Consider the following 19,783-nt stretch of genomic DNA (forward strand, 5'->3'; position numbering starts at 1 on the left):
AAATATGGCAAGAATTTGTGGATGTTAACCCCTTCCGCGCTGTGCTGAAGGTTCTATTGATCGGGCAGGGCTGTGACGGAGCGGTACAGTCATGCGCACAGCCAAACCGACGCTCATGATGGAACCATTCCGTCATGAGCGCCGAAGGGGTTAATAAAGTTGAAAAGGCTATGTTATATCTTACTGAGAACAATATTTTCTACAAAACTGTAAATGTGGATGAACAGGTAATACGTTTAGAAATATCAAGTAGTCAAATAGAGAAAGTGGACAAGTCAAGGACTGAAGAGATTTAAGAATATTACACAATATGTCATTTGCATTCAAAAGAAGTAATAGGAAGCAGCATTGACTTATTTGAAATGAAAAAAGCACAGGAAACTCCAATGAGTGTATGGGAAAAAAGTTTGGAAGGTCATTGTTTTCCACAGCTGTTTCCTACTAGAGAAGGTGGATGGTATGATGATCGACCTGTATGGATTGCAGCTTCAGAATATTGGTAAACAAGATTATGTTCTGAAGATCCTAGATTTCGACAGTGCATTCCATACATATTTCACCTTTTGTTTGAAAGTGATATGTCTACTCTGTCGTACACAGTGAACCACATACTTAATACTTAATACTGGAGTTCATCAATCTCTTCTTTCTGCGAAAGAATTTGTGGAGAAAGTTCAAGAAACAGATGAAAATTTAGAAGCACAGTTAATCAATTTGAAGGCACATCAACGAGGAACAAATGAGTATTGGTATCGTCGTCATGGAGAACTCAAGTGTATGTTACAGAACTTAGGTACACCAACATGGTTTGTCACGCTTAGCTGTGCAGAGAATGCATGGGAAGATTTGCTTGAGTTTCTAAGAGAAGCAAATTCCAATATAAATTCTTTTGAAATAAAGACTCCTGGTGAACTGTGTTCATTGGATCCTGTAATGTGTGCAGATATTTTAATCATATGTTTCAAGCTGTGATGTCTTATAACTGCAATAAAAAGAATCCACCTCTTGGAGAAGTTACCGATTTCTTTAGGAGAAAGGAGTATCAGGCAAGAGGTGCACCTCATATACATATGCTACTATGGATCAAGGATGCACTTAAATTTGGAAATGATTCTGATGAAACTGCATTGTCTTTCATCGAACAGTATGTGACATGTGAGATTCCAAGAGAAGAAGGAGATAGAAGTTGAGACAGCAAGTTTTACGTTTCTAAAGACGCTGTTGCAGAATGTATTGCAGAAGAAACTACAAGTTCAAAGGAAAAGTTTACACCAAATGTCGGTTTGGTTTTCCCTGTCCAGTCTTCTGTAAGGCACACAATAACTCACAAATCTTCAAAGAATACCTACAACTTAAAAAGGTCAGAAGTGCCAAAGTATATCAATTATTATAATCCAGTCATTTTAAAATTGTGGAATGTGAACATGGACATTCAGTATGTTGCAGATAACTCAATTGCTGTTGCGTGTTTTTTTACATCGTACATAACAAAATCAGAAAAAACAGAGATGCAACAAATGTGGGAAGAAATTGCACAAGAGAAAAGCCTTAGTAAGAAAATGCTTTCCCACCGAGAAATTGGATCGTATGAATGTTCAGACCGCTTGTACTATTCAAGTTTATATTCAAAGTTACGAGGAATCATTTGGGGAAGTTTAGTTCTTGCCTGCAAACGAAATAGAGTGTTAAAATCATTTGGAGAAATTGAAGAATTAGCAGAAAATTAACCAGACAGTACAGACATTCTTAAAACTAATATGTCAGACACATACTATCCGAAAAGGAGTTGACATATGGAACAGCTATGTCTGTAAGAATTACTTCAACATTACAGCTTCAAAAGAAATGTTAAACAGAATTTAAAAAAAGGAAAATATGCAGTAGTTGGATGTCATGGTTGTTTAGAAAAACATGCAAAGGGTAATGTCATAAACCACAAGAAACTTAGTTGTGGAACTTCAGATAACCGAGAATTTTAGTATTTAGCACTTCTGCAACAGTTTAAACCATGGCGTAGCGAAAGTGAATTACTTGGAGACTTTGACTGCTACGAAGATTCTATTAATGCTTGTAAAGATAGCATTGCATGTACAATTTTTCCTATATATTTAAAAATGTTGAATGATGAAGTTGAACAGGAAAAGACTATTACAGCTGAAATACTTAATGAAAGTTTTCAAGATAGTCAAACTAGTGGTCCATGTAGAGAAGCTCCTCTTGGACAACCAATACCGGAAAATGAAGCAGCGATTGCTATGCATGAAGTTGAAATTGAAATGCGGTACAGCAGGCCTGAACAGTGAGGCGGGGTCTTGATTCTATGACTGAGGATGTCAGAAGTTAAAGTCTGTGATCATTTCTGTGTACCCCCTAAGCATGGGCGAATTTTGCGAATCTCGCGTTCGCAAATTTGCGAACTCGCAATCCGCAAAATCCGCGAATTCCCGCGAATTTTTTTTTTTAATGTTCGCACGGGTTTCTGCAAGTTCGCGAGGGTTTTGTACAATTTCGCAAATTGCGAAATTGTACAAAACGCGTGCGAACTTGCAGAAACCCGTGCGAACACAATGTGCCCAGTAGGGTATGTGCCTCATCTTGTGTGAATAAAAGGTCAGAGAAAGATCAGTTCAGCAGATGAAGAGAAAGAAGCTCCTGGTCACAGGAACAGCACGGGTATTGCGCTCGTGAAAGTCAAGGATGCAAAGCCTATCCAGCATCAGAGCTGATTTTCCACGGTAGATTTGGGAAGAAGGCACACCTGTCCAGCCTCGACGACGCTCACGATTGTTTTTGGGCTAATGAATGAGTCACTGAATTTGAGCATCAACTAGTTTGAGCGTCCATGTGTGTGTTACTATGCAATCGTCCCGAAGGGCGCAGGGGTCCCTTGAGTGAGCTGTGAGCTGTAACTATTTTACAATGGCGCCAGCAAGCTGCCAGCGCCGTTGTAAAATAGTTACAAAGTTAGCTTGCACAGCAAGCACTTAGATAAAATAAAGCAGCACCTGCTTCGTTTTATCTAGTGGTTCCTGTGCAAGCTAACTTTGTAACTATTTTACAACGGCGCTGGCAGCTTGCTGGCGCCATTGTAAAATAGTTGCATGAGTGGGGGTTCAACTTCTGAACCTGTTACGCTCGCGGATTTTTTTTGCGGATTTTGCGGGAAATCCGCAAAATTCGCGGATTGCGGATATCCCAAAAATTCGCAAAATCTGCGAGCGTAACGGATTTCCCGCTCACACTTAGTACCCCCTCTGACCAGGTGCAACCAACTCTAGGTCCCAACAATGGAAAGGCGTCTTGATCCCACAATGGCCGATGTTAGAACTGCATCTGAGAGTGGAGATGAATGTACTCCATTTGACCGGGTGCAACAAACTCTAGGTTCCAACAGTGGAACGGTGTCTTAATTCCACAATGGACGATGTCAGAAATTACCTGCTGCTTGCTTTTCATAGAATTCCCTCCGTTGAGGTGCATCAGACTCTGTACTTCCGTAGCTAACAGCTGCACATGATTAAGAACTGCATCTGAGAGTGGAGATGTTAGTATTCCCTTGGACCAGGTGCTATCTACTCTAGGTCCCAACAGTGGAGCAGTGTCTTGATCCCACAATAGACGATGTCTGATATTACCTGATGCTTGGTTTTCATAGAACTTCCTCCGTTGAGCTGCATCAGACTCTGTGCTTGCGTAGCTAACTGTTGCACATGATTACTGTGCTTTGCTGACACCAGTCAGTGGAGTACACCGTGGTACAGCAGGTCCAAACAGTGGAACAGGGTCTTGATTCTATGACTGAGGATGTCAGAAGTTAAAGTCTGTGATTATTTCTGTGTACCACCTCCATCAGGTGCAACTAACTCTATGTCCCAACAGTGGAACGGTGTCTTGATTCCACAATGGAAGATGTCCGATACTACCTGCTGCTTGGTTTTCATAGAACTCCCTCCGTTGAGGTGCATCAGACTCGGTGCTTCCGTAGCTAACTGTTGCACATGATTATTGTGCTTAGTTGACAGCAGTCAGTGGAATACACCACGGTACAGCAGGTCCGAACAGCGAAACGGTGTCTTGATTGTATGATTGAGGATGTCAGAAGTTCAAGTCTATGATTATTTCTATGTACCCCCTCTGATCTGGTGCAACCAACTCCATGCTTTCGAATTCAACAGTACGTGGCTGTGAGGCATTATTGAATAGTGCCTCTGACCTACACTGCGGTCAGCAGGGCTCACAATTTAGATCGAGTGGTGATTGTTTAATTACAGAATCCAGTAGTCAAGTAACTAGAATGCCTAGCTCATTGGGTGCATTGCTATTCACCCATCTGCGTGACTGCTGTAGAAGGAGACCCGTGGACACCTCCGCTCTCCCCCGCCGCCGCTGTTGGGTTCACGGCCGCTGAGAGGGGAGAGCCACCAAAAAACTGCATTTCCTAGCGTCCCCTGCCTGCCTGACGGGGACGCTGACTGCCGCCTCACATTCCCGCTCCCGGAGGCGCATAAAAACGAGCTGCTCCTCCCGCGTCGCGGGATGCGCGCGGGCAACGCCAGGCTGAGCCCGGGCAGAGAGAGGGCCATCTGTGGCCATCCATGGCCAGAGGAGGCCGGCTCGGGCCACCACTCCTGGTTGGAGAAATGGGTAACCGCAAAAAAGATAACCTTGGAGAAGGGGTGGCAAAAAAAGCCATCATTTCCTATTTGACTTCAGCAGTGGAGGTGCTGAGAGTAGAGATCGCAAATGTGGAAAAGGAACTAGGTCTGGTAACATCTGTCTCCCCCGATGAGGCTCCCGGCAGCTTGCCTGAACAAGCCCTAAGACCCCCTATTCCTTTGGACCCTGTTGTGTTGATCAAGGACACTACACATGTGGAGAATAATTATGTTATTGGTCCTGAAAAAGAAATTATTGGTGCTGGGGGGTCCTCCTACTCTTTAGATCTTGGGGCTAAAACTGTGGAAGTACCTTCAGGCCCGGTTGGGAAGTGAAGGAAACAACGGAAGTCAACTAAAAAGTTAATACCTGGTGTGGTACCACAGCAAGTAGATATCACTGGAACTGATCATTTGGAGGCCCTTGTGGAAGAAATGTTTGAGTTACGTCTGGAGCCTGTTCTAATTGACCTAGCTAAGAACATCATGGACTCTTTGAACACTTGTGTTGCTAGTTTGGCCACTAAATGTGCAAATATTGACAATTTTATAAAAACACACAAGGATTGTTGTAGAACAAGTGGCCCTGCCTATAAAGAGAATATCACTAGTGGGGTTAAAAGGACACGGGAAGATACTAGCATCAGTATTATGGCTGATGCGCCCCCCATTCCGGCACAAAATGCCGAGAGGGCTGGGGAACTGATTAAAATCAAAACTCCTCAGTCCCAAACCCCCATTAACTGTAAGACCAACTCGACAGAACAAGGGTCTGTTCCACCAACTAGAGCAAGTCTCCCACCTGGTATGGGATCAGATCATGGGGCGGACCTATTTTAGATCTCCCACCAGATACGGCACCCTTGGTGGCTATTCTGGCTGGGGTACCACCTCTGATTGGTAATACTAGGGAGTCTACACGAGATCTTATGGATAAAGCAAAAAACTGGTGTGCTCAAATGAGTAGTGGTAATACTGAGATCTCCTCGCATATTATTATGGCGAGACGGGTGGGGTGGGATGGCCAGCGGAAAAAGTCCATTCCAGGGGATTGTATCGTAGTTAATTTTAATACTCCAAATGTAGCTAATAGATTGTTCTGAGAAGCCTCTGAAATAGGGTTGGTGGCATTAGGCCTCTGCTCCTGGGGTATGTCTACCCACCGGGTAGTAATATGAAATCACCCTTGTTGGCCCACAATAATATGTCCCGCAGAGTTAATCTATGGTCTGATCCCCACCAAAGGCTCGTAAGAGTAAGCAAGGGCAGAGCAGCGGAGAAAAAGGACAATATAGGAAAACCCTCGGTTAGTATCCCCGATATAGCTACAACAAGTTGGCCCACAGATATAGTTTTGTCAAACCATTTCTTTCCTTTATCCAATATGGAGGACAATGACTGACTACCTGAAAGACAGGAGAGAGCAGGGGACCACAAGACTGGGCTGGGTAGTCCTCCCAGCTGTAAAATATTGAGCTGCAATGTGGCAGGTATCAGAACAAAACAGAATGATGAAATATGGGTAGATTTTGTTAATCACTATGAAATTCTAGCCCTACAAGAAACATGGGATACTTCAACGGATTTTTTCCTGGATGGGTACTCCAGTTTTATAGTTAGTGCTATCCCGGGTTTAGGCGGTAGACCAAAGGGCTGGTCTGGCAATGCTTACCTCGTTAAAATTAACTGGCTCTTTTACTAAACTGGAGTCCGGGTCTAATAACCTATTGATCCTGGAGTGGGTTAGGCCGGACTCATGTACTTTCTTATTACTTAATTTTTATAACTCCAGTGAGCAGGAATTTCTGAATCAACATCTAGGCTCCATGGCGAGTGTTTTACATGATTATAAGTCAGCACACGACACTTTATTAGAAACCATTATTATGGGTGATTTTAATATCCATCCCTGTGGCTGGAACTGTGTTTTGGACAATAATTTTGGACCTCCAGGCTCGTTGATCCCGCACTTCAAACATAACAGTCAGGGTGAGGTCTTAGAGGACCTTTTAGCAAGTCACAATTTGTTTGAGGTGGCATGCGACCAGGCGGTGACAAGGGTCCCCACTTTTAAGGGCCGAGACTCGGATACGGTAATTGACTATATCTTTGTCTCCTCCGGGGTAATAGATAGGGCTACTCGGTATGAGACAATTCCATCAGGTTTTAGTGACCATAACCCTGTGACCCTGGATGTTAGTTGGGGTGAGGTCTTCAATAGTAGGAACAAACTAACAACAGATTGTATCCATCTGACCCCAAAAGACCAAGGAAGGAGACTCAAATGGGAGAAGTTGATCCCTGAGGCCTTTATCGAGGGTTTTCTCCAAAAGGTAGAGGACCCACTAGGAGTCTGTCCAGATAGCTCAGCCCCAAGAAGTGATATTGTTGAGGCGTACGTCACTATTTGCACCCAGATTGAAGCTGACCTAATGGTACAAAATAAATTGGGCCCTAACAAGCTTTTTAGATGGTTGGATGGCTATTCTTCCAAAGCACAAGGTGCGCTTTTACAGGCACTAAAGCAAAAGCCCAGAGACAGAGAGTTAGTGGCTACCCTAAGGAAGGCCTATAAAGGGGCAATCTATAATCAGAAAAAGGCCATTAAATCTGAGGCCTGGAATAACCTTTTATCAGTAGAAGTTTTAAGGGATAGCAGTAAATTCTGAGCTATAATAAACCATCCCTTTTTTTCTGGGCAAGAGATGTCTATTTTAGATTGTGTGATACCAGATGAAAAATGACTGTCTCACTTTAGAGGGATCTATGCTAGTGAGAGTAGCGATAGTGAAGAGATTGAGTATGAGCCCATACAGTCTGTGTCCCCTCTCCTCTTCAAAGAAGAGGACGTCCACAAAGCGATATTGGAAATGTCCAAACACAAAGCCCCAAGTCCTGATGGGGTCCCAGCGGATCTGTATAGCACTTTACCCAAATTCTGGGCAAAAATTTTAACCAATGTTTTTAATGCGTCAACTGCCAATGGGTTCCCAGCATCCTGGTCAACCTCTGTAATAGTACCAGTTTTTAAAAAGGGCCGAAGGGATGATCCCTCTTGCTACAGACCGATCTCTCTGATTGACTCTGCCGTGAGAATCTTAGGCAGAGTCATTTTGTACCAACTTAGGGATTGGCTGGAGGAAAGAGGGGTCTTATCCAATCTACAATACGGGTTCAGGGAGCACAGAAGCACTTTAGATCAGTGCTTAAACCTACATCTGTTGATAAGCAAATATACACAGGCTAAGGAAGGATTGCTTTATTTAGGTTTTATGGACCTTTCTTTGGCCTTTGACCTGGTGAACAGGCCAAAACTTTGGGCTAATTTATTGAACATAGGGATTGACCCAGCGTTAGTAAACTCTTTGGCTGCTCTTCACCAAGGGCTTTTAGCATGGGTCAGGGTTACTGGGGAGGGGGGCCGCACTAGTCACTTTAGCTCAAGGCGGGGCGTCAGGCAGGGCTGCATCCTGGCGCCCCTCCTTTTTACTCTATATATTAATACCCTAGATAAAAATTTGGAGGGTGCCTCACTCGATGTTCCGCGTATAGGGGGATCGGCAATACCGGTTCTCCTGTACGCGGACGATGCAGTACTGTTGGCTAGGACGGGCCTTGGGCTCCAGAGGTTACTAGATTCATTTGGAACATTCATGGGTTCCCTGTATCTCAGGGTCAATAATTCAAAGTCACATGTTATGATTGTGGGTAGACGCCGGAGGGGACATAAACCTAAACGCTTTTTTTGTAACGGTACAGACATTTCCGGGGTATCTGTTTTTACATATCTTGGGGTTTTATTTGATGATAGAGGCACATGGGGCCCTCAGCAGAAGCTAAAAGCTAATGTGGTGGCGAGGTCAACATGTGCCCTTATGGCCTTCGCAAAACGGCTGGGAGCGAGGCCTATGGAGGCACTTTTAAATATATATAAGTCAAAATGCCTGGCCATAGCCTCGTATGGTGCCTCATTATGGGGCTATATACCCCAAAAAAAGATACAGGTGGCCAAGAATAAATTTCTAAGATCCCTTCTGGCAGTCCCCAATTCAACTCCCACTTTCTCTATTCATTTTGAACTGGGGTTGGATTATGTGAGTGATCTACTGAAGGTGGCCCGTTGATTTCCTGGATTAAGACCTGGCTGAACCAGGAGATAACACTGAACCACCTAATATTGAGAGATTGTATGGCTCTAGAGAGGATAGACAGGGTACCTTCACTAGTATATGTAAAGGCAATGTTTCTGAAACTTGGACGCCCTGAACTTTATTGTTCTCCGGAGCTAATTAAAAAGGAAGATATAGCCTGGACGAAGAAGAATGCCTTGGGTATGCTAGTCTCAGAACGAGAGGAACGGGAATTGTTAAAACCCTATGTCAGAGCAAATTATGCTCTGTTGACAACAATGTCATTAGAACCATATTTAAAAATTGTCACAATCCTGTTCCACCGGCACCTCTTAATTAGGTTTAGGTTTAGGTTTAATTTGATTCATTACTCCTTAGGTCATTTTCCAGTGTGGGGTAAACCGGATTCCTCCCCCATGTAGTTGTGATAATTTTTCTTCCCAAAACACGTTGCATTTTATCATGTTTTTTGATCATTATGCTGAACCGAGGCAAACTTTTTTAAAGCCGTTACTGAGGGAGGCTGGGTTTATACAAGTTAGACCCGCATTGACTTATTTGCAACTTTTAAGTAGCTCTCGAGTAATGTTTGGTGTTGCAACTTTTTTGGTAGCAGCAATACGGAAAAAGGTTAAGAGATCAACTATTTGAAATCTGCATGAATGAATTTGATTTTTAAATTATCTACAAATTGTTTTAATATTTATTAACTGGTGAACCTTTTTAACTGTTTTTTAAATGTTGATATGTGATGTATTTATATGCACAAATGAACGAACTGTCACACATTTACTTTTATGATTTTAAATAATCGAATAAAGTACTTTTGACTGACAAAGAACGCCTATTGAAATATACACAATATTCTTTTAGAATACTTGGTTGAAGAATTTTTTTATGTATTAAATCTTTTATTGAGCAAAAATAAGCGTAATGCACCTCTCAACATCGTCCGTGCCGGCTCCGACATGAGGCAGCCTAGTTCCGGGGCACCACCGGCGCCCAATGCGTCCCCATCGGGGTCTGCGTCTGTTAACACAGCAAGCCGCCTACAACCCATCAGGGCCGGCCGCGTCAAAAGAGGTGCTATAGAGGTGCAAGCTAAGCTAACAATAATGCAAGAGTAAATAGGAATCCCCAAATCAGGACTGAAAACAACCCCTAAGTACCCTTCCCTCCCCCTCCCTCCCCTCTCCTTGTCCATTAGTTAAGTATAGGCAGTAGGTCATTGCTGACTCTCTACAAGTCAGGCGGTGCTGCACGTGTTGGGGCTTTGCGCTTGTGCGTGCGTGTCTTGGGCTCCGGGAGTGGGGTTTCTGCGAGGCGTAACAGACGCAGATAGCGGGGACAGCTCACCTCTCTGAATTCCCCGGTCAGTAGGGTAAGGAAGGGCTGCCAAAGCGCTGCAAAGTCCGCCCCCTCCCTGCTGAGGCTAGTGACAGTTTCTCCATCCCCAGTATTGCCCAGAGGCGGTGCAACCAACCCAACTGTTGTGGGGCGTGGACGGCCCTCCAGTGGGCTACAATGTTCTGGACTGCCGCCCCCAGGGCCAGTGCGATCAGTTTCCCCCTCCAGGATTTCAGGGGGTACATGAGGGCGTTTGGGAGGCCCAGTATGATGTAGGCTGAGAATCAGGGTAGCTGCGTGTCCAGATGGGAGTCTATGAGATCCAGGATAGGAGTCCAGTATGAACGGAGCGCGTCGCAGCCCCACAGCAAGTGTTCTAGTGTCCCTAGTACCCCGCAACCCCTCCAACATCTGTCGCTAACCCGGGCGTCCCATTGGTGTAACCTCTGGGGTGTATGATACCAGTACGTGGCGACTTTGGTTAGTGTCTCAGTGAGACCCGTGTGGTGTGCTGAATGTCTGGCCCTGTGGTAAACCCCCTCCCATTCTTTCCTTATGAGTTGTCGCCCCAGGTCTCTCTCCCACCTAGCCCGCCCTGCGTTGTATGTGTGAATGTTAGTGAGGAGTAGTTGTTGGTAGAGGTCTGAGATCAGTTTTTTATCCGAAGTGCGGGTCAGCAACCACTTCTCATAAGGCGTGAGGTGTCGTTGGGCTCCCGGTTGGATTGAGGGGTGAAGCACCCAGTGTCGCACTTGCAGGTATTGTAGGCGGTCTGTCTCGGCAATGCCATAGTCTGCTTTAACTTTGTGGAACGGAAGGACACCCTTGAGGTCAAACATGTGACCCACATCTCTACAGGGAGTCGCTCTCCAAGCTGCATACGCTCTAGTGTCCAGGCCAGGCGTAAAGTCCGGGTTGTCGAAAATCGGGGTCATCGGCGAGGGAAAGGAGGTCAATCCCTTTGTCACGGCCACCCTGTCCCACACTTCTAGGACTGTGCTCGTGATTTTAGAAGCGTAGAGGTTGGGGAGTCTATGCCGGCGTGGCAGGAATGGTATACCTTGCAGTGTGTGACCGGCTACCGCCTTATCCTGGAAGAGCCAGTGTTTGCCCGACTCTAATTGATGCCGCTCTACCAGTGTGCGCAACTGTGCCGCCTGAAAATATAGCGTGAGGTCGGGTATACCAACCCCCCCGTAGGCAGGAGGCAGAGTGGCGATAGCATGTTTAAACCGCGGTCGACGGCCGTTCCAGATGAATCGCGACAGCTCAGTTTGGGTCTGTTGAAGCCACCCGTTCGGCGGTCTCAAGGGGAGCGTCTGGAACAAATATAGAATCTGGGGCAGCAGTGTCATTTTGACTGCTGCGATCCGACCCAGCCAGGATAACGTGAGAGGCTTCCAACGCCGTAGCTGCTCTCGGAGCTTCTTCGTAAGCACCTCGTAATTGGCCCGTGCTGTACCCTGCACTGTCGGGGTCAGGAGGACACCCAGATAGGAGACGGAGGCGTCTGACCACTGCATTTTGAACTCCGCTTTGATCTCCTCCAGTGTGTCAGGCCGCAGTGAGATGTTCAGGGCCTCCAATTTCGCCTCGTTAATTTTAAAGCCCGACGCCAGTGCAAAGGCATGGAGTTCCGCAAAGAGTGCGCGTAGTGACTGCATCGGGTTGGTGAGGGACAGTAGGATATCGTCTGCGTATAGACTAATTTTGTGCGTATCTGCTCCGAATGGAATGCCAGAGATGAGTTTGTGGTGCCGCACTCTCTGCGTCATCGGCTCCATGTAGAGCGCAAATAGGAGTGGAGAGAGCGGGCAGCCCTAACGGGTGCCCCTGTCGATGTCAAATCTCGGGGAGGTATGGCCGTTAACTCGCACTGCTGCATTGGGTCGGCGGTAACAGTTGAAGATGCGGTGGCGGAGAGTTTCCCCAAACCCGAAGTGTCGCAGCACTTGGTCAAGATAGGGCCAGTGCACCCTGTCAAATGCCTTCTCAGCATCGATAGTGAGAAGCATACAGCCCGGCCTTGTACGCGACCCGGCCTCAATGAGGTGGAGCACTCGCCGGGTGTTGTCACTGGTCTGCCTTTGGGGGATGAAGCCCGACTGGTCAGGGTCTATCAGTTGCTGCATGTACGGTGCTAGGCGACCTGCGAGGATGCCGGTGTAAAGCTTCAGATCTATGTTCAGCAGAGAAATAGGCCTGTAGGAGCCACATTTGGTTGGGTCGCGGCCGGGTTTGGGAATCACAGAGATGGACGCCTCGAGCAGGTCTGGGTGTATGGCACCGGGTTGATCAAAGGTATCAAACAGGTCACGCAGGATGGGGGCAACCTGTGGGCAAAAGGCCTTATAGAAGGCCACTGTGTAGCCGTCTGGTCCTTGAGGCGGGATATCGCCGAAATGACCTCCTCCAGGCCTATGGGCCGATCTAGGAAGTCCGCTTGTGCCTGATTTAGGGTGGGGTGTGCTGCGCCTCGCAAATAGTCTATTCCGGTGTTCGGATCCAGGCGGTCCGCATCATAGAGGGCGGCGTAGAAGTTACCGAAGGCCGCTGCTATGGCCGCGTCCTCCGTGATCTGGGTGCCACAAGCCGATTGGAGGGAGCGTACCTGCTGCCTCTGAGTCTGCGCCCGCAGTCTACTCGCCAAGAGTTTCCCACATTGGTCGCCCCCCGGTGTAGTATGCGTGCTTGAGGCGCATGGCGGCGTATTCCGCCACATCCTAGTCCAGACAAGCCAGCATTTTCCTTTCGGTGCACAACTGGCACCACGCCCGCGCGGCCCCAGTGCGCTGGTGCATCTGCTCCAGTTCAGCCACCCGCTGAGTGAGTTCGGCCCGTTTCAGCGCCGTTTCTTTATTGTTAGCGGCGGCGATGGAGATGATTTCACCGCGGAGGACCGTCTTGAGGGCCGCCCACTGCGTGGCCTTAGTTGTGTCCTCGTTTGCGTTATGTGTCAAGAATTGAGTGATCGCGGTTGTAAGCCTGTCTTGGGTGTCTGGTAGCTGCAGAAGTCCGTTCCCCAGCCTCCAGTGTCGTTGGGGTGCCGGCGTGGGCGCCATTTGAAAGGTCACCACGACTGGTGAGTGGTCCGACAGCGAGACCGGGAGTATCTCCACGTCCGTGGCTTGTGCCACCAGCTGGGAGGAACACAAAAAATAGACCAACCTCGCGTAGGTCTTGCGTGCCGCCGAGTAGTATGTATAGGCAGTTGTTTGTGGATGAGCGTGCCTCCATAGGTCGATGAGGCCTAGATCTGCAAGGTGCGTATGCCCTGATGTCGTGAGTGCCCCCACCTGTCCGAGTCTCTGACCCGAGCGGTCTGCTGTGTTGTGGAACACTAGGTTAAGATCTCCACCAATTAGTAAGTGTGGGTGTGTGGTAGTAGTGGCTGACTCTAGTGCTGCGTGTAAGAACTTTTCCTGTCCTTCGTTCGGCGCGTAGACAGAGCCCACTAGTAGTGTTTGGCCCGCAACCTGGAAACTGTGGAGGAGGAGCCGCCCCTTGATCTCAGCTTCTTTCGGTATGATCCTCCCCTCGAAGGACTTGGCTACTAAGATTGCTACCCCGGCCACCTTTTTCTGGGAGGAGGAGAAAAACTGCCAAGGGAAGGAGCGCGATTTAAGCCTGTGTTGGTCTTTAGTGACAACGTGTGTTTCTTGGAGGAGGCATATGTCTACTTTCGAACGCTCCAAGAAGGACAGTATCGCTTTGCGCTTGATAGGGTTGTTGAGGCCCCGCACATTAAGTGAGAGTATAGTCAAGTGACGTGTCATGGCGGGAGCAATAAGAAAGGTGCTGGGACCCACCCCCGGGCTGTGGGCGTGAGCCATAGGACAATGTCTTGCACAGCGCGGATGTGTCCGCTGACCCCATCTGCTAGGTTAGAACCCCCTGGACAAGGAGAGCCCTCCCACCCCGCCCCCCCCTTCTCAACTCCCCCCCAACCCCAACTGGTGCAACTCCCCCCTCCCGGCCCTCCCCCGATCCCTTCATCCAAACCATGAAAAAAGTTCGATCAAACATAGTCCCAGGTCCAGGTGGTAGTCCGCTGGACCCGTGGTAAGGTATTCCCTTGGTATGCAGGCAATGGCAACGGTGTTGGTGGACAGAGTTCGTCCCCGTCTGCCGCCGTGGGCAGACCATTAGGGTTACAGCAGGGAAAGTGTGCGGAGTCTGAAGCCTCCGCACCCGCCGCCGGTGCAAGCAGTCCCGGCCTCATCGAATCCGCCTAGGTCCGTGCTTTCTCAAGTTGGGGGTCAGCCACTGTCCGGCTTCGCCAAGCCCTGCGCGACGGTCTCCACCGCTGCCCGTTGACCCTCCTCTATCTCCGTTGCTGCGGGGCGCCGCAGTCTGTGGCGACGTTGTTGCTGCTTCCATCGCCCGGTTGTGTCCTCACCGGTAGGCCCCCCACCGGTAGGGCCCTCGTCCACTGTCGGCTCCTCGATGCCCAGGAGGCTACAGGCCTCCCTGATGGAACACAATTGGTGGAGGTTGTTGCCGAGCTTGAACACCAGTCTGAAGGGGTGCCCCCAGCTGTAGGAGATATTGCGCTTACGTAGTTCCGCTGTGACCGGCCGAAAGGTGCGACGTTTCTCCAGAGTAAGGGCCGCGAGGTCCTGGTACAAAGTTGGGGAATGTGTGCCAAAGGTGACTGGCGCCATCTGACGTGCCTTGTTGAGGATCTCTTCTTTGGTCCTGAAGTCTTGCACACACACCAGAATGTCTGCTGGGTGGGCCGCGTTAGCTCTAGGTGGGCCCGTCCGATGTGCCCTGTCCAGACCCAGGGGGGAATCCGCCGGCCGGCCCAGGATGTGGTCGAACAGTTCCCGGGCGAATTGAAAGAAATCCTCCGTGTCTGGGGACAGCTTCACTCCCCGAATTCTAATGTTGTGCCGCCTGGAGCGGTTTTCCAAGTCCTCAGCATGAGTTTGGAGGTCTACCTGCTGATCATGTATGCATACCAGTTCTTGCCGCAGTGCCTCGAGCTCTGCATCCCGCGTGTCGCATTTCATCTCCAAATCCGCAACTCTCTCCCCAAGGGCGTCAGTGTCGCGGCGCACCTCCTTTATTTCCTCCTGGAGTTCCTTCTTCAGGGCGTGTATGTCCTCGCGCAAACCAGTAAAGAGGGACTCTAGGAAGGAGCACGTGACGGGGCCCTCTGGGTCCACCTTTCCCAAGGACGGAGAGTCCGAGGCTTTCTTCTCGGAGCCCACCCGGTGGCTGGTCGTCGCGACGTCCGTTCGCTTCCCCATAGTGCTAGGGGTGAAGAGCTCTGTGATGGTGCGATCTTTCCAGGTCCTCCCGTTGGACACGATCCTGTGAGGCCCTCCCCGGTGTGCTGATCGGCCGCCACTAGTATCGGCGGCCTGCGGGCCCCCAACCCTCAAGCGCGCCAAAGCCCTACAGTGTCAGGCACGTGGGCAGCTCGGGGATCGGCGAGCCGTTCGGGGGCGGCAGGAGCAGGACCGGGTCCAGGGATCAAATGGCGGGCCAGCGCTGAGGAATCTGGGCAGACACGGGGTAGGGAGCCACCGAGTGAGCAGGAGAGGTGCTAGGTGCGTGGTCCTTGGTCGGCCTCCTGCCACGTGCTTGTGTTCTCTGTGCAGGTCGGGCCGCTGCTGCTGGTCGCCCGATGCTCGGTGTGGGCGAGTGTCTGGTGTGGTGCCAGCCCCCAGGGAGGTAGTGTGGTGGCAGCAGGCGATGGAGAGGGGGAGCGCAGGCCCACCGAAGGCGCCGGCCCAGGCGCGATGTCAGGTTTACCAAAATGGTGGGCTGTCGTGTTGCTCAGCCCCCGCCGGGCGGAGGGGAAAAGCGGGTGCTCTGCAGGAGGGGGGGGCTCAATGCCACTGTCTCACCCCCCCTCGATCACCCCCACTTCGCCGGGGGTCCACCCCGCTGGGGGCTGGGGGCCGATCGTCTTCCCCCCGCACCTCACCTCCGGTCGCTGGAAGGGCCTCCCAGGCGCTGCCGTCGTCGTTCCCGGTGCACACCGACAGCTCCGGCAGGTGGCAGGGCGGGGGTGGCTCCGATGCCCGGATGGGACAGCAGGTCCGCAGAAGCCTCCGCCAGGGGTTGCGGGAAGCCTCGCGCGATGCCGCGCGGGCCGGACCTGTCGCCACTACCGCCGTCCCCTCAGGGTGTCTCCAAGGCGGCCTTCGGGCTCCGCCCACCACGGCCTCGCTCTCTCCGCTCCGCACGGGCCAGGCCCCAACGGCCGCGATAGCTTCGGCCAGTCCCGGTAGAAACTAGGCGCCCTCAGTCGCCAGCACCCACCGCAGGCGAGTCTGCTTCAACAACGCCGGTGTCAGGCGCTCCCTGAGACCCCTCGGGCTGGGATCGGTGCTATAGTAGTGCTAAATCCGGCGACCGGCGGCGGGAGCCTGGCAGAGCACGTCCGCTCACACCGCCATCTTGGCCACGCCCCCGAAGAAGAATGTTTTTTTTAGATGACTTATAGGTTTAATACAATGACCATTTTCAGTCCAAAGGAACACTGAATAGTCTACCCTGTGGAAAGCACAAATCGCAATTTGAATTGTTTTGATTTATTTATTGCAGAATTTTCTGTAATTTATGTTGTTATATTTTGTGAAGAGGAAGTGAGAAAAAGTATTCATGGATGTCAGTGTGAGTACTGCCTTCAATTAACACTGCAGACAGCAGTGTTCACAATTCAGATTGAGTCGGTATTGTAGATGAGGTATTCCTGTAGGAAAAGACATTGCTGTAGTGCGCTCTGTCCGCACCACACATACGCATCATCGCAGACTACACATATGCTTTTTCTTGCTTTGTGTATGACAAACTGGGCAGCTCAAGTCCGCATTACGTAGCTGTGGGCCCTTGCTGACCGCTCTCTCTGGCCTACACTGCAGACACCAGTGTTCACGATTCAGATCAGTCGCTATTGCAGATGATGATGTGTTGATGGCAACAGATATTACTCCTAGTACAGCCCGCCCATAGCACACATCATCACTGGCTGTGCACATGCTGAATGCTTTTGATGTGGCTATCTGAGTGCACTAGAACTGATGGACCCTTTATGATACAATCTTTTTGTGTATTATTTCAGATCTATTGATTGTCTCAGTATACCACAAGTTGTAGTTCTTTTACAATAGAATATTTTTCTGTCTTATTTCACATCTACTGTCCCTACCTTACTGCAGCACAAACTATTGATTCTTTCATTATTGAATGTCTGTGTGTGATCCAATGATTACTGTTGTAGTTGATGATAGCAACAACCATTCCCTGAGGGCTGGTTACACTCACTCCACACGCATCCACTACAGACGTCACTGGATATATGACCCTTAAAAATGTGTCTAGCGCACGTGCGCATACCAACTTCCACTGTCTATCTGTGTCCGTGTGTTCATTATCTATGCATGATACTGCCTCTGAGCCGTGCTACATTACATTGTGCTGTGGACAGCGTATGCAACCATGTTACCTCTGGTAGTGGGGAAAACTTCGGTTATGTAACTTTTAGGTGTATGGCTCTCACAGGTGGAAGGTTACTTTACAGATGATGAATATTGATGAAGATGGTGGCTGCATGTTGTGTGTAGTGTAAGATATGTGTATATAGCAAAAAGTTTCAAAAAAGCTCTCTAAGCAGAAGAAGTGTGTCTCATCAAAATCTGTAGAGAGAATGACTAAAATGGGTGGCGTTTTGCAACTGCTACAATGGGAAATAAAATAAAGTAATGAAATACTTTTTTTTAAGGTCACATGGCAATCGTTATTTACTATAATAAAATAAGAATATTACAGTTAGAAATATATCAATGTTTAAAATATTTTAGATTATCTCTTACTCTCATATACACTTTAAAGTTATTTACAAATATTTTTAAGACATAAAAATAAATGAGAGAATGGCGTACCCGGTGCGACACCATACGTCTATGACGTAAGACAGGGCCTGGCAGCGTGCACTCGTCACATACACAATATGCAGCGGGTGCGACCCCATACGTACATGATGTAATGCGGGCCTTGGTACTACGTACCCGTTGCATACCAAACTAGCAGCTGGCGTGACCTTATTTGTATATGTTGTTAGGGGGGACACGGTGCCACGAACCCGTCAGATAGGAAATGCGCATCATTTCAATATGGTGGATAGGATTCGCGTGCTGATGGAGTTTGGTAGACTACCGGTACGGGACTTTAGTTTTATCCAAAAAAATAGAAAAAATTATATACATATGTTTTGGGGAAGATATCAAATATTACATAATTTTAAAACTTAAAATAAGGATAATAGAGCTGCAAGATATTCTATAAAAAAATAGAAAAGTTATAGGTTTTATAAATAATAAAATATGAAATTAACATTTTAAAAAAACACGTAATTCACTTAAAAAACCATAGGTTTTACAGACGTTATAGTTAGGACTTAGCATTTAAAAAACCTTAGAAATTCACTGAAAACACCATAGGTTTCAGGGACGTTATACTTATTTGGACATTTCACTGATACAAAACAAAAGAAAATCCTTTGTTATAGTTAGTTGCGCTATAACTATAACTTGTGCATCCACAATGCACTGCTGATGATGTCACATATTACATTCATTACATGGTCAGTGACATCACTGATGACATCACTGATGACATCTCAAATGATATCACTGATGACATCACTGATGGCATAATTCACTTGACAATCTGATGCACCTCATCAGACTCTAATATAACACTTGATGCACCCACTGTAAAATAGACTATAATTTTCGAAACCATGAACATACAAATATCAGTTAGTACATATCTACTGACTAATTCCTGTCCATACACACATCAATTCATTCACCCATACAGTCACTCATACATAAAGTCAGCTATCAATACAACATTATCATATCCACTCACACATCTGTATAGACACTCAGACACTGCTCTCATTCATAGAGTTATTCACACACGTAGTCAGTAATGGAAATAATGAATCACACTTTTATTTACTCACCTGTACAGTTATACACATATCACTTATTTATACATATACTAACACATACTTTCACTCTAATACAATGACTAATACAAGCACACACTGGTCTATACAGGCACTCTCACAATCACTCACTCTCACATAGAGTCATTTATACAGTCCAACACTCACATATACTGCCTTTGACATATGCAGTTACTCAATACTCACACATGTACCACTGAGGCATCCATTCACTCACAAAGACATCCATACACAAACTCACCCAGCCATACAGCTGTTCACAGATACAGACTTGAGCACATATATGCAGTGAATTATCCACTCACACATTTATCCACAGAGTCATACCCCCCACCCACGCACACAGACACTCAGGCGCCTATATAGATACTTAGACAAGCAATCAGTAGCCCATATAGATCCTCCTTTAGCGTCTAACCAAACCATGCAACCACTTACACACCATCTGACAACCTAAACTGTGTGAATGTCTGTATCAATCGCTAACACACGAATTAAGTAAGACACAATTAATCACTCAGTTATACATTCAGTCACACACCTACTTAATCATACATCCTGGCTCTTATACACTCCTTCATTCTTCAATACACCTCTGCATATATATATATATATATAAAACATATTTACATTTTACAGAAACACACATTCACTGGATG

This window comes from Lissotriton vulgaris, chromosome 3_1 (genome assembly GCF_964263255.1).
Source record: "Lissotriton vulgaris chromosome 3_1, aLisVul1.2, whole genome shotgun sequence".
Classification (NCBI taxonomy): Eukaryota; Metazoa; Chordata; class Amphibia; order Caudata; family Salamandridae; genus Lissotriton; species Lissotriton vulgaris.